The following is a 14,031-nucleotide window of genomic DNA, read 5'->3' as shown; positions in this document are numbered from 1 at the left end:
TTCAGATATTCCAAGCATCTTTTCATTAAATGCTGGAACGTTCCTGGTGCGTTTGTCAAGCCAAAAGGCATCCAGTTGAACTCAAACAGACCCATAAGGAGAACAAAGGCTGTCTTCGGACAATCCTTTGCCACCCCCGGAACTTGCAGAGTAGCCACTGGCCAAGTCGAGGGAGGATAAATATTTAGCTTTTCCCAGAGCAGATAGGGACTCCTCGATTCTGTGCAGGGGGTAGGAGTCCTGCACAGTGCACATGTGGCACCCCAGGGTCCTGGTTGTCACAGTGGCATTGCTTTCCTCACGGGGAGAGTGATGTCACGCTTGGAGGCAAGGAAGGATAACTTTCACCAGGTAAACACAAGCATGCAACATATTCACACTCCAGGCCACAAGGGGGAGCTTTTGATCCTATTCTTAGGTGACTCCCCTATATGTATTGTGGTTTGGAGGGAAAGTTAGTTAGTTCCTGTCTGAGACAGAGGGGAAGGAAGCAGAGGAGCCATGCAGCCACGAGAAAGCGCTGCAGCTCCTGGACAGAGATAACACCAAAGAAGAACAGATTTGTAGTGAGCGTGTGGGAGAGAGAGGCACAGGCGAGTGACAGCAGTGATTAGACTGTCTCCCTGGCAAAGCGCAGACACCGGTAGCCAGAAAAAAAAAAAAAAAACTTATATAGAAAAGGATGCCAGATATAAAATTCTTTATGGTCAATGAAAAGATATACAAATCATAACCTCCTAAAAAATTCATCAGACCAAAAAATATTTATAAAATAATTTATTTATACAATATTATAATAATAAAAACATAGTAATATTACTATAACCATAAACATATAAAAAGGAAATCTTTATTGAGACCATACAATAAGAAAAAATATATGACAAATAACAAAATAAAAAACAATAAAAAACAATAAAAAATATATAAAAAACAATATATTTGAATGCTTATTAATCCATGCGTAGATGTCAAACTTAATGACAGAGAAATTATTTATTTAGGGATTAAGTATTTTTTATTTGATGTTATTCTTAAATTTATTTCATTAGCTTAATTAATATTAAATGTAAACATAATCCCTGTATGTGCAGGACAGGGCAAACCCCAAATGATTGGTACAAAGTACATACATGCAAAAATATATATAAAAAAATAAATAATATTGTAAAAATAAATAAATATATTTTTACAAAATATGTATGCTATATGAGAGCATATGTGATCCAGAAAACATATCTAAAATGACCAAAAAAATATGTAGAAAAATAATATGTGAGGAAGTTATATATGTAGCCACTGGCCAAGTCGAGGGAGGATAAATATTTAGCTTTTCCCAGAGCAGATAGGGACTCCTCGATTCTGTGCAGGGGGTAGGAGTCCTGCACAGTGCACATGTGGCACCCCAGGGTCCTGGTTGTCACAGTGGCATTGCTTTCCTCACGGGGAGAGTGATGTCACGCTTGGAGGCAAGGAAGGATAACTTTCACCAGGTAAACACAAGCATGCAACATATTCACACTCCAGGCCACAAGGGGGAGCTTTTGATCCTATTCTTAGGTGACTCCCCTATATATATTGTGGTTTGGAGGGAAAGTCAGTTAGTTCCTGTCTGAGACAGAGGGGAAGGAAGCAGAGGAGCCATGCAGCCACGAGAAAGCGCTGCAGCTCCTGGACAGAGATAACACCGAAGAAGAACAGATTTGTAGTGAGCGTGTGGGAGATAGGGGCACAGGCGAGTGACACCTGGGGATGACAGCAGTGATTAGACTGTCTCCCTGGCAAAGCGCAGACACCGGTAGCCAGAAGACCAAGGCTTTTGTGGGACTCTAAGACACATAGCAAAAACCTTCAGGACAGCTGGATTATACATCACCTGTTCGCCCTAACACCCAAGAGACACAGTGACACATAGAGCCTGGGTCATGAAAGAGACCCTGTAAAAAGGCTCGAGTCACCTGTCATACGGGTTTGTGTCCTAACCTATATGGGAGACAGAGAGAAGAAATGTGAGGACCTTATAAGCAGCTACAGGCAGTAAGGGACTACATTACCACCACGCTAGTAGGAAGGCTTTAATCTCCACCTGGAAAAGGGGACTCCCAACTTACCTCCAAGCCAGCCGGACCCTGCCTGCCCTGTGATCTTGTGCCCTGGACTGCGGTTGCCTGAAGCTTCAGTAAATCAGGTAAAGAGACTGCAAACCTGCGTCCTCGTTCTTTACTGCACCATTCACCATCTTCCATCTAGACACCGGGAGCCCAGGGGATATACTTCACCTGTGGGAAGTTATACTATCTAGCTGCCATACCATCATCCCAGGGGACCCCTTTTAGCAGCGTCGGTCCCTACTGACTGAATACCACAGGTGGCGTCACAAACATAAACTTTAATTACTACCCCTTTTGCATGGGCGCACAGGGCCACGGACCGGGTCGCCGCCGTAACACGTCCCTTTAAGTACTGGACCCGGTACCGAGTATCCCCAGGCCCTGTCGGGAGTTTCACACACATTCAGCATTCGGTAGTCTACACAGAACCTTAGGGTGCCATCCTTTTTTCAAACTAACACAATGGGGACTGCCCAGCGACTCTGGCTTTTGCAAATCACACCATTGTGCTGCATATAGGCCAGGAGTTCTTTCACCTACTGATACATCTGAGGCAGGATCTGCTGATACTTCTCTCGACTCGGAGCCATAGTCCCTGTAAGGATCTCGTGTTGAATAGCCTGAGTGCACCCAAAGATGTCTTCATGCCATGCAAACACTTCCCAATATCACTGCAATAACCATTCGATCTGTCCAACTTGCCTGAAGGAGAATTCCATGAGGTTGGCCTCCGTCTGTTCCAAGAGTCAGGGGTTTACCTCTACCTTTATGACTATCGAGTGACACCACCAAGGTCAACGGATCTCTTTCCACAGGTGTCAGTCTTATAGCATCAGCTCTGGTGAGGTCTTCCAGCATAATGCAAACTTGGGCCACTTCTTGTCGGGGTGTCAACTGTAAATTTGCTTCACTCAAATTTATACAATGCACAGGTATTCATCCCTGCCGCACGTTGGCCGGGTACGGGTAACCGATAATCTGGAGATCGTTTGTTCTCCATCTATCAGCTCAATCTGCACGTCCACAACCTCCAAAGACACATAGGCCAGTACCAGCGTAGTGAGTACAGTCTATCCTACCAGCAATGTCACGGTAGCTCCAGGCGGTATCAACACATTACCAAAATGTTGGAAGCAGGTAACTTCTGAATTTTGCTAAAACACCCTCTTACTGGCCCGATCACGAGAGGCGCAGGTCCAGTTCTTTTTTCCGGGCCCTCAGCCAAGAATTGTCCCATTTCTTTTAGCATGTTCATTACAATGGGTCCTCCTCCTCCGGATCCCTGGGTCAATACTATTCCCTTTCAACCCAGGTCTTTTCCACACACCTGGAAAAACATCCACACTACTCCTGCTACTGGGATAGGTAGCTGATGTGGCTGCTACAACGAGCAACCTTGGGCAAGTGACTCTGGAAACACGCTTTTGGCATAGTGGTCACCTGGGACCCCGTGTCCACTAAACAGCGGATGTGCTGCCCATTGTATTTAGCTCAGATAATGAGTCTCTCAGAGACAATATCCTCAAAATTCTCTCCAATGCCCTCTGAGGTCTGAAACCCCACAGTGTGCTCCACGACTTGGCCTGAGAGAAAGGGGTTATATGCGCAGCCAGAGCTGCCATTAGGAATTTCAGGGCCCCATACTGGCCAACTTTTAGGGCCCCTTGAGACTTTGCCCAGGTTCCACCCTAGTTCTGACTCCACCCATGATCCGCCTCCACCCTTCGAACTTTCCACAGTCCCACTGCCCATTCTTGTAAAAACTAAACATCTGTACCACGTCCTCACCAATCATACAATAACAGGTCCCATCAAACACCATATCACATACATAGCCAACAGCTTTTATTTTGACCAAAAGATTTTTTAAGCCTGCCACCACGACAAGGTAGACTCTTTTGGCAGGGCCCTACTCTACTCTACTCTACTGAAACATTTCTTAAAATATCAAATACTCTTTTTTGGATATATTTTAATTTATTTTTCTTTAAGGGAATGTGTCACATACAGTACATTTTTTTAAACTAATTGATACCAGATTGTGACAATTTTTTTAGAATTTGTATTTCAGGTTTGCAGATTATTGTATTCTGTTTTCTGGACATTTATGGAAGCTGCTCTCTTGTCTGTTTGGAGATATGGACATTGGACATAAGCATATATATACAGTATATCATAAGCAATTAGACTATTTCCTTGGGAGAGTTTTCTAATCATGTTCTCATGTTTAGTGAAATGCAGGAAGGGGGAAGAGGTGAGCTGTGACGCTATCTACTGTAAATGGTGGATTATGTTATCTCTCATTGTAATCCTCCTAGTTATGACAATGAGTTGACGGCTGAAAATGGATCTCTTCTGGACTTGTCAGTCTATTATAAAAGTTTCTGTTTACTTATTATTTTATGATATAAGAAGTGACACAAACTTTAAAGTAAATTCTTCCAAAACTTTAAACGGTGATTAACCCTGTAATGACCAGGGGTATTTCAGTTTTTGAATTTCAGTTTTTTGCTCCCCTTTTTCCCAGAGCCTACATTATTTTCCTGTCAATATGGCCATGTGAGAGCTTGTTTTTTGTGGGACAAGTTATACTTTTGAACGACACCTTTAGTTTTAACATATTGTGTACTGAAAAATGGAAAAAAATGCCAAACTGCAGTGAAAATGCAAAAAAGTGCAATTCCACAGTTGTTTGGGTTTTTTGGGGGTTTTTTTTATACCATATTCACTATATACTAAAACTAACCTGCCAGTTTGATTCTCCAGGTCATTACGAGTTCATAAATACCAAACATGTCTAGGTTCTTTTTTATTTAAGTGGTGAAAAAAAATCAAAAATTTGTTAATTAAAAAAGAAAAGGCGTCATTTTCCGGGACCTGTAGCATCTCCATTTTTTATTGGGTGAGGGCTTATTTTTTTGTGTGCTGAGCTGATGTTTTAATTAATACTATTTTGGGGTAGATACGATAATTTGCTCTCCTGTTATTGAAATTTATTGCAATGTAGCAGAGACCAAAAAAACATACCGTATATACTCGAGTATAAGCCGACCCGAGTATAAGCCGACCCCCCTAATTTTGCCACAAAAAACTGGGAAAACTTATTGACTCGAGTATAAGCCTAGGGTGGAAATGTAGCATTTACCGGTGAATTTCAAAAATAAAAATAGATCATTATTTCCCCGTAGCTGTGCCATATAGTAACATAGTAACATAGTAACATAGTTAGTAAGGCCGAAAAAAGACATTTGTCCATCCAGTTCAGCCTATATTCCATCATAATAAATCCCCAGATCTACGTCCTTCTACAGAACCTAATAATTGTATGATACAATATTGTTCTGCTCCAGGAAGACATCCAGGCCTCTCTTGAACCCCTCGACTGAGTTCGCCATCACCACCTCCTCAGGCAAGCAATTCCAGATTCTCACTGCCCTAACAGTAAAGAATCCTCTTCTATGTTGGTGGAAAAACCTTCTCTTCTCCAGACGCAAAGAATGCCCCCTTGTGCCCGTCACCTTCCTTGGTATAAACAGATCCTCAGCGAGATATTTGTATTGTCCCCTTATATACTTATACATGGTTATTAGATCGCCCCTCAGTCGTCTTTTTTCTAGACTAAATAATCCTAATTTCGCTAATCTATCTGGGTGCTCTGCACCGTTCATATTGCCCCATAGATGCTGCACAGATGCCCCATATAGTGCTGTGTGCCGTTCATACTGCCCCCATAGATGCTGCACAGATGCCCCATATAGTGCTGTGTGCCGTTCATACTGCCCCCATATAGTGCTGTGTGCCGTTCATACTGCCCCATATAGTGCTGTGTGCCGTTCATACTGCCCCCATATAGTGCTGTGTGCCGTTCATACTGCCCCATAGATGCTGCACATAAATCTGTGCTGCCGCTGCTGCTGCTGCAATAAAAAAAAAAAACCACATACTCACCTCCCTTGATTGCAGCTCCCAGCGTCCGGTCCCGGCGCCTCCATCTTCCCGGCGTCTCTGCTCTGACTGATCAGGCAGAGGGCGCCGCGCACACTATATGCGTCATCGCGCCCTCTGCCTGAACAGTCAGAGCGCAGACGCCGGGAAGATGGAGGCGCCGGGAAGATGGAGCGACGCCCGGCGGCTGGAACGCGGACAGGTGAATATAACATACTTACCTAGTCCCAGCGATCCTCGCGCTGTCCCTGCCTTCCTCCCCGTCTTCTGTGCTGCAGCATCTTCCTGTCAGCGGTCACCGGCACCGCTGATTAGAGAAATGAATAGGCGGCTCCGCCCCTATGGGAGGTGGAGCCGCTTATTCATATCTCTAATGAGCGGTCCCACGTGACCGCTGAAGAGGGGAAGACGCTGCAGCACAGAAGACGGGGAGGAAGGCAGGGACAGCGCGAGGATCGCTGGGACTAGGTAAGTATACCTCAGCGCCCTCTCCCCCTCACCCGCCGACCCCACCACTACCGTGACTCGAGTATAAGCCGAGGGGGGCACTTTCAGCCCAAAAATTTGGGCTGAAAATCTCGGCTTATACTCGAGTATATACGGTAATTGTTTTTTCCCGTTACACTGTTTTGCAATTGATAGATCGGGCGATTCTGAATGCAGTGATACCAAATATGTGTATATTTGATATTTTATTGTTTTCTTTTGAATGGGGCAAAAGGGGGTGATTTGAACTTTTATTTTTTTTTTAATTTTTAAAAACTTTTTTTTTTTACTTTTGGCATGCTTCAATACTCTCCGTGGGAGACTAGAAGCTGCAATACTTTGATCATTTCTGCTACACACAGGCAATGATCAAATCACCTGTGAGTAGCAGAAATGCTCACTTGCTATGAGCGTTGACCACGTGGTGGCGCTCATAGCAATTTGGCAATGACAACCATAGAGGTCTGCTACACTCCTCTGCTTGTAATGACAACCCATTAGTGACCCGCGATCATTTGACGGGGTCACCAATGGGTGGGATTAACAACGCGCTTCCGGTAAGCATGAGTTAAATGCCGCTGTCAAAGATTGACAGCAGCATTTAACTAGTTAACAGCCGTGGATGGATCATAATTCCACCCGCGGCTGTTGCGGGCACATGTCAGCCGTATAGATCAACTGTCATGTGCCCGGAAAGGTGCAGGCTAAGCATCGGAGCCCGCACCAAACAGCGGGAGTTCGACATAGGCATACTGTTACGCCCAATGTCAGTAAGGCGTTAAAAGGATTGGCCATTTTCTGGTTATTGTTGACGAATGTGTTTGAGATGATAAGGTACTTACTAATATGGACTTTATTGAATGTTGGCATCAAATATGAATGAAAGATAGACATATAGGCTATGTTGAATGCCTTTTAATTGTCTCACAAACACATTGGATAATAATAATAATAATAACAACAACCAGAGAGTGGTCAATGCCCAACACATAAAGTACATTCTGTAACACATTCCCACTAAACATTTTGGTAACTAAATCTATTTTTCATGAGTCATTTAGTTAAATCCTTTAGTCAATTACGTCAAGTGCACAATTATAGCGCCAATAACAAAATTGAAAACAAACAAAGCAAACAACAAGAAAGACAACACATATAACCAATCAATACAATGGAAATAAGGTTAGCACCGCCGCTGCCATCACTGTGTGGGTGGTGCGTGCGCAGTGTGAGTCTGATTCCTGTGCGCATTGTGGTGCAGTGACCCATGTTACAGCCAGGGGGCGCTGTGTGTGCGCTTCAAGATGCGCTTGGAGGCTTAAATGTGATGAGACAAAGTCCGGCAGGAGTGTAATTGGCCGGTGTGTGTGTTGCAGAGGAAGACACTCTGCGCTGTCAGTCTGAAGTTAGGTTGGTGTTCTGGGACCTGTAGTCCCACAAGTATTGGTGTAGTTCTAATGGGAGACTGGCAGGTTACACCTAGATAATGTGACCAGGGTGTGGGTCACATGGGTTCAGAGTGTATGGATCTGTTTGGTCCATGTGCAAGGTCCTGGACGGTCGGTGTTGGAAGCTCCTGTGACTGGAGTCTTTCTGGAAGCACCTGAGACCGTGGACCTAGTGGACGGTCAGTGTTGGAGTCTCCTGGCATTGGAGAAGTCCTGGAAACACTGAAGAGTGAGTCCTGCAATAGCCTGGGTGTTGGATTGTCCTGAAGTGGGTTGGAGTCCTGGAAGCACTGCTGAGGCTATGGACTGAATGCTCGAGGTGTTGGATTGTCCTGGTATGGACTGGAGTCCTGCAAGCACCTGGTAAGAGTGTGAGTCCTGGAATGGTCAGAGTGTTGGATTGTCCTGGGATGGACTGGAGTCCTGCAAGCACCTGGTAAGATCATGGACTGATGGCCTGTGTGTTGGAAGTGCCTGTGATTGGACTTCCTGGAAGCGCATGGAAAAGCTGCATCTACAGAGCCTGAGACGGTTTCTGTGTTGGGGAAGCTACAGTTCCTACTGTGGGTCTGGATTATCCGAGGTGCCCTGATCCCAAGGATGGTGATCCCAGTGAGGCAGTTTCCCTGTGAACCAGTACTGGCAGGAGTCAGTGTGTGGAGCAGTAGCTCTTGAGAGGTAACCCCTGGTATGGGAAAAAACCTGTAAACTACGGCAGAGACGTATCTGCCATTGGAACAGACCATTGGTGGTTAATATGTTCCGTTGATGCATACAATGAACTGTAATGAACTGTGCGCTAACATACACAGTTGCTGATCTGTGCAGTCACCTGGTGACTGGAGAAATAAGGCATGACTATTGAATGCTTTGTAAAGCCACACATGTTAAAGTAACAGACTATGTGTAAGCTGGTGATGTGTAACCTGGCTTACGGTGCGGTTTATGACGCTTTAATAAACCGGAAAGGAATTAATTTGTGGAGAAAATGTGCTTGAGTGCTTGAATCCTATGCCAAACGATTGTCCACCAACACACTCAGGTAGCATATCACCACAATTGGTGTTCGAATGCGGGCAAAAAACGGTCCAAGAAGCACATGTGCAGTGCTAGAGGAGTCGACGGTCTGACAACCGTGTGTTATACCGATCGGGATCAGTGAGAAACTGTGTTTGTGCTGTAATGCTATAACTCGGCGGGGTTACGAAGGTGACAAGCATCTTGCTGTGACTCGGCGGGGTAACGAAGGTGACAAGCGTCTTGCTGTGGATCGGCGGGTCCACGAAGTCTGCGGTGGAGCCGTACAGAGCAATGTGTAGTTCAGCTGCAGTTGCAGCAAGAGGTTCAGCAGCAGTGGCTTGTGATCGGCAGCCGGAGGTGCCGGTGGTTTGTGACTGCAGCTGGAGCTGTGGTAGTGCCAGCAGGAGCTGGAGAGTTGAAAAAAAAAAAAAACACATTTCGTGCAGACTCTTAAAGGGCCAGTGTGACCCAAAGAGACATTTTTTTTCCTGTACTGTGTGAACTGGTGTCGGAGAATACCGTTGGGTAGTGTCCCAAAAATGGTGCGGAAAACCCAAACAGGGATGGTTGCCAAAAAGGGGCGGAGTCCAAAAAGGGGGCGGTATCCCAAAAGGTAGTAGTTGCCCAAAAAGCGGTGGTGACCCTAAAGGGGGTGGAATCCAAAAAAAGTGCGGAGCCTCCTGAAGTTAAAGGGGTGGCACAGACCAGTGGGCTCCAGACGCAGTTGTGCTATGTAGGTCCATGCTATACTGTGAATTGCTCAGCTAATGTTTTATCACGACAATGTTCCTTTTTTTTGGATGGAGAAAGTGTGATGGGACTGATAGACCCAGGGAGTGAAGCGACTTTACTGAGAACCCCTTCTGAATGCACTGTGTCACCTGGGTTAGGGACAAGAGTGAATGACACAGGTGGGCACGTTAAAGGACATTTGACAACCTGCCTTCACATTGACATGACAGAGGAGTCCACGTACCACGAAGTAAGGGTAGTCCCGGACTTACTGTACACTATGGTAATAGGGTGAGACTTGGAAACCCTGTGGGACTGGTGGATAAAAGGGAAAGTGTCTGTGGAATTAATGTGTATGAAAATTAAGGCAGAGAATGCACCCCCTATAGTTGACAGTCCTAAGTTAGGCGTGACCAAGGAAAATGGTGGACGGTCCCAACTTACGGACATGATGTCACCTGACGTGTTCTACAATATGACTGTTTGTGATGTGGTAGATAAAACGTGTGGAGCTGACACCCAAAAAGAGTATGACTTGGGGGTTCACCATACTGTGGGGTATGACACAGACTATGCGGGTGACTGTGACTCTGTGGAAATAAGGGAGTACAGTAAAGAAGAGCCCCATCAGAAGGAAAAGTCCTCCCGTCGCTGGAGACGTAAAGGGGGCAAAGAAATGGTACCAGTTGCACCTTGTGAAGACGTGGAGGAGGCCACCAAAGGAGTGGGGCCTGAAGTAGAAACCCGGTTAAAGCAAGAGGGGCTTTGGAGACAGGCTGCTGAGTGCCGTGTGAGTACTTTAGAGAAAGAGGTGGCGGAGCTCAGAGGTCGCCTGGAAGAAAGCCAGTCAATGCATAAAGCAGCCTGGGAGAAGGTGGAGCTGCAGGTGTCTATCCTGGCCAAACATCTGGAAACTGGTGATATTCAGAGGAAGTTGGCTCTGAAAGCTGAACAAGACGGGTGTCTAATGACAGCAGAAGAGAAGGAGAGTTCCTTGTTCAAGTGCATGATAGACGTACCTGAAGACCTGAGAGAGGCATGTGCCAGGGAGTCTATGCATGAAGGGTTCAAGAAGGCTGTGGGGGCGTGAAGGTGAGCTGGACCCGGAAACAAGTCAGTTAGTGATACTGTCCACAACTAATGTCACAGCGAAGATAGGAGCTACCCTAAGTGACATGCACTGGAGATATGTGCGCACAAAGTGGATGATCCAAATGCGGAATGAAGACGCTATTAGATGACTTGAGCATGTGAGAAAAGCTCGGAGTCTTCAGGAAACTGTAATACAGGTTCCCGTATCTATGGTAAAAAGAGTCATTGGAAGGAATGGTCAAGCCATGCAAGAAATGGTGGATAAATCTGGAGTGGTGAGGTTGAGAATACCTGGTGTCCACGAAGTACAGTTGCCTTGGAAAAAGGGTATGGTTCCCTTCTTCGTTGTGGGAACAGAGGAGAGTCTTAGCAAAATACGAACTCTGTTGGAATATCGTGTGGTATATTTGAAGGAAATGGAGCAGCTAAGAGTTGAAGGACGGCGCCTTACAGGACTGCTGCAGTCAATTGATGGAAGAGGGCTGCCACGTTTGACCCGAAATGTGGACAAAAAAAGGGGTGGAAGTACCCAGCCTAATGAAAGAAGTAGTGTCACCTCAGTTGACTCAGGGATGAGTGACATAGGTGGAAGACCTTGTAGCAAAAATGTGGTGACTAAAGATCTGTTGACACAGACAGATGGTGACTTGAGGGCTAATGTTCAAAGCCTACATGTTGACCGTTGGGGGCGGAGAAAACCTAACAAGGGTGTGATGATGAGGGATGCTCAAATCCGACTGAGACGGTCTTCTCGACTGGTAGGGCAAGGTGACTTGCATACCCGGTGTCGGAACCCCGGGTTTATGTCATGTGTCCACCCCAATAGGGTTGAACAAAGGGGGGAGGTATGTGGTGCAGTGACCCACGTTACAGCCAGAGGGCGCTGTGTGTGCGCTTCAAGATGCGCTTGGAGGCATAAATGTGATGAGACAAAGTCCAGCAGGAGTGTAAATGGCCGGTGTGTGTGTTGCAGAGGAAGACACTCTGCGCTATCAGTCTGAAGTTAGGTTGGTGTTCTGGGACCTGTAGTCCCACAAGTATTGGTGTAGTTCTAATGGGAGACTGGCAGGTTACACCTACGTAATGTGACCAGGGTGTGGGTCACATGGGTTCAGAGTGTATGGGTCTGTTTGGTCCATGTGCAAGGTCCTGGACGGTCGGTGTTGGAAGCTCCTGTGAGTGGAGTCTTCCAGGAAGCACCTGAGCCCGTGGACCTAGTGGACGGTCAGTGTTGGAGTCTCCTGGCATTGGAGAAGTCCTGGAAACACTGAAGAGTGAGTCCTGCAATAGCCTGGGTGTTGGATTGTCCTGAAGTGGGCTGGAGTCCTGGAAGCACTGCTGAGGCTATGGACTGAATGCTCGAGGTGTTGGATTGTCCTGGTATGGACTGGAGTCCTGCAAACACCTGGTAAGAGTGTAAGTCCTGGAATGGTCAGGGTGTTGGATTGCCCTGGGATAGACTGGAGTCCTGCAAGCACCTGGTAAGATCATGGACTGATGGCCTGTGTGTTGGAAGTGCCTGTGATTGGATTTCCTGGAAGCGCATGGAAAAGCTGCATCTACAGAGCCTGAGACAGTTTCTGTGTTGGGGAAGCTACAGTTCCTACTGTGGGTCTGGACTATCCGAGGTGCCCTGATCACAAGGACGGTGATCCCAGTGAGGCAGTTTCCCTGTGAACCAGCACTGCACTGGCAGGAGTCAGTGTGTGGAGCCAGAGCTCCTGAGAGGTAACCCCTGGTATGGGAAAAAACTTGTAATATACGGCAGAGACGTATCTGCCATTGGAACAGACTATTGGTGGTTAATATGTTCCGTTGATGCATACAATGAACTGTAATGAACTGTGCGCTAACATATGACAGTTGCTGAACTGTGCAGTCACCTGGTGACTGGAGAGATAAGGCATGACTATTGAATGCTTTGTAAAGCCACACATGTTAAAGTAACAGACTATGTGTAAGCTGGTGATGTGTAACATGGCTTACGGTGCGGTTTATGATGCTTTAATAAACCGGAATGGACTTAATTTGTGGAGAAAACGTGCTTGAGGGCTTGAATCCTATGCCAAGCGAGTGTTCCCCAACACACTCAGGTAGCATATCACCACAGCATGCACAGATCAAGATTTCGGCTCAGTGAATAACTGCAGGTGATTTAGCATTTAACTGTACAGTGTTATTATGCATCTAGTGAACTGTTGCCCCTTGTGTCTGGGCCCCCCTCTTTGCTTCTGCTCACTGGGCCCCATCCGCTAGTGGGGGAACTAATGTCCTGTTCCTGCCTATCGTGAAATGACACTTGTTGACAGCCCATACTACTTGAAGTATGCAGCTAGTCTACATAGATCATAAGTTGTCAGACATCCATTCCTGGCTACCTTATAGTTGCCATTTTATCTAAGCATTCACTCAATCTTTACTAAAGCATACACACACACATATATTCATTCTTATCTATCTAATAGGATGATGACAGCTGTCCAGACCTGCGCTAACTATGTTACTTCCTATCGTGCAATGACACTTGTTGACAGCCCATACTTCATGAAGTATGCAGCTAGTCTGTATAGATTATGGGATGTCAGACATCCATTCCTGGCTGCCTTATACTTGCCATTTCATCTAACCATTCACACACATATATTCTTTCTTATCTAATAGGATGGCAACAGCTGTCTAGACCTGCTCTAACTATGTTCCTGCCTATCGCGCAATAACCTTTGTTGACAGCCCATACTATATGAAGTATGCAGCTAGTCTACGTAGATCATGGGATGGCAGACATCCATTCCTGACTGCCTTATATTTGCCATTCATTTAAGCATTCACTCAATCTTCATTAAAGCATACACACACATTATCCATTAATAGCTGTCCAGACCTGCGCTATGTTCCTGCCTATTATGAAATGACTCTTGTTGACAACCCATACTTCATGAAGTATGCAGCTAGTCTGTATAGATCATGGGATGTCAGACATCCATTCCTGGCTGCCTTATACATGCCATTTCATCTAACCATTCACTCAATCTTCATTAAAGCATTCACACACATACATTCATTCTTATCTGTCTAATAGGATGGCGACAGCTGTCCAGACCTGCGCTAACTATGTTCCTGCCTATCGCGCAATGACCTTTGTTGACAGCCCATACTATATGAAGTATGCAGCTAGTCTACGTAGATCATGGGATGGC

This window comes from Ranitomeya imitator, chromosome 3 (assembly GCF_032444005.1).
Source record: "Ranitomeya imitator isolate aRanImi1 chromosome 3, aRanImi1.pri, whole genome shotgun sequence".
Taxonomy (NCBI): Eukaryota; Metazoa; Chordata; class Amphibia; order Anura; family Dendrobatidae; genus Ranitomeya; species Ranitomeya imitator.
The sequence above is the reverse complement of the archived record's forward strand: the minus strand, read 5'-3'. Positions refer to the sequence as shown.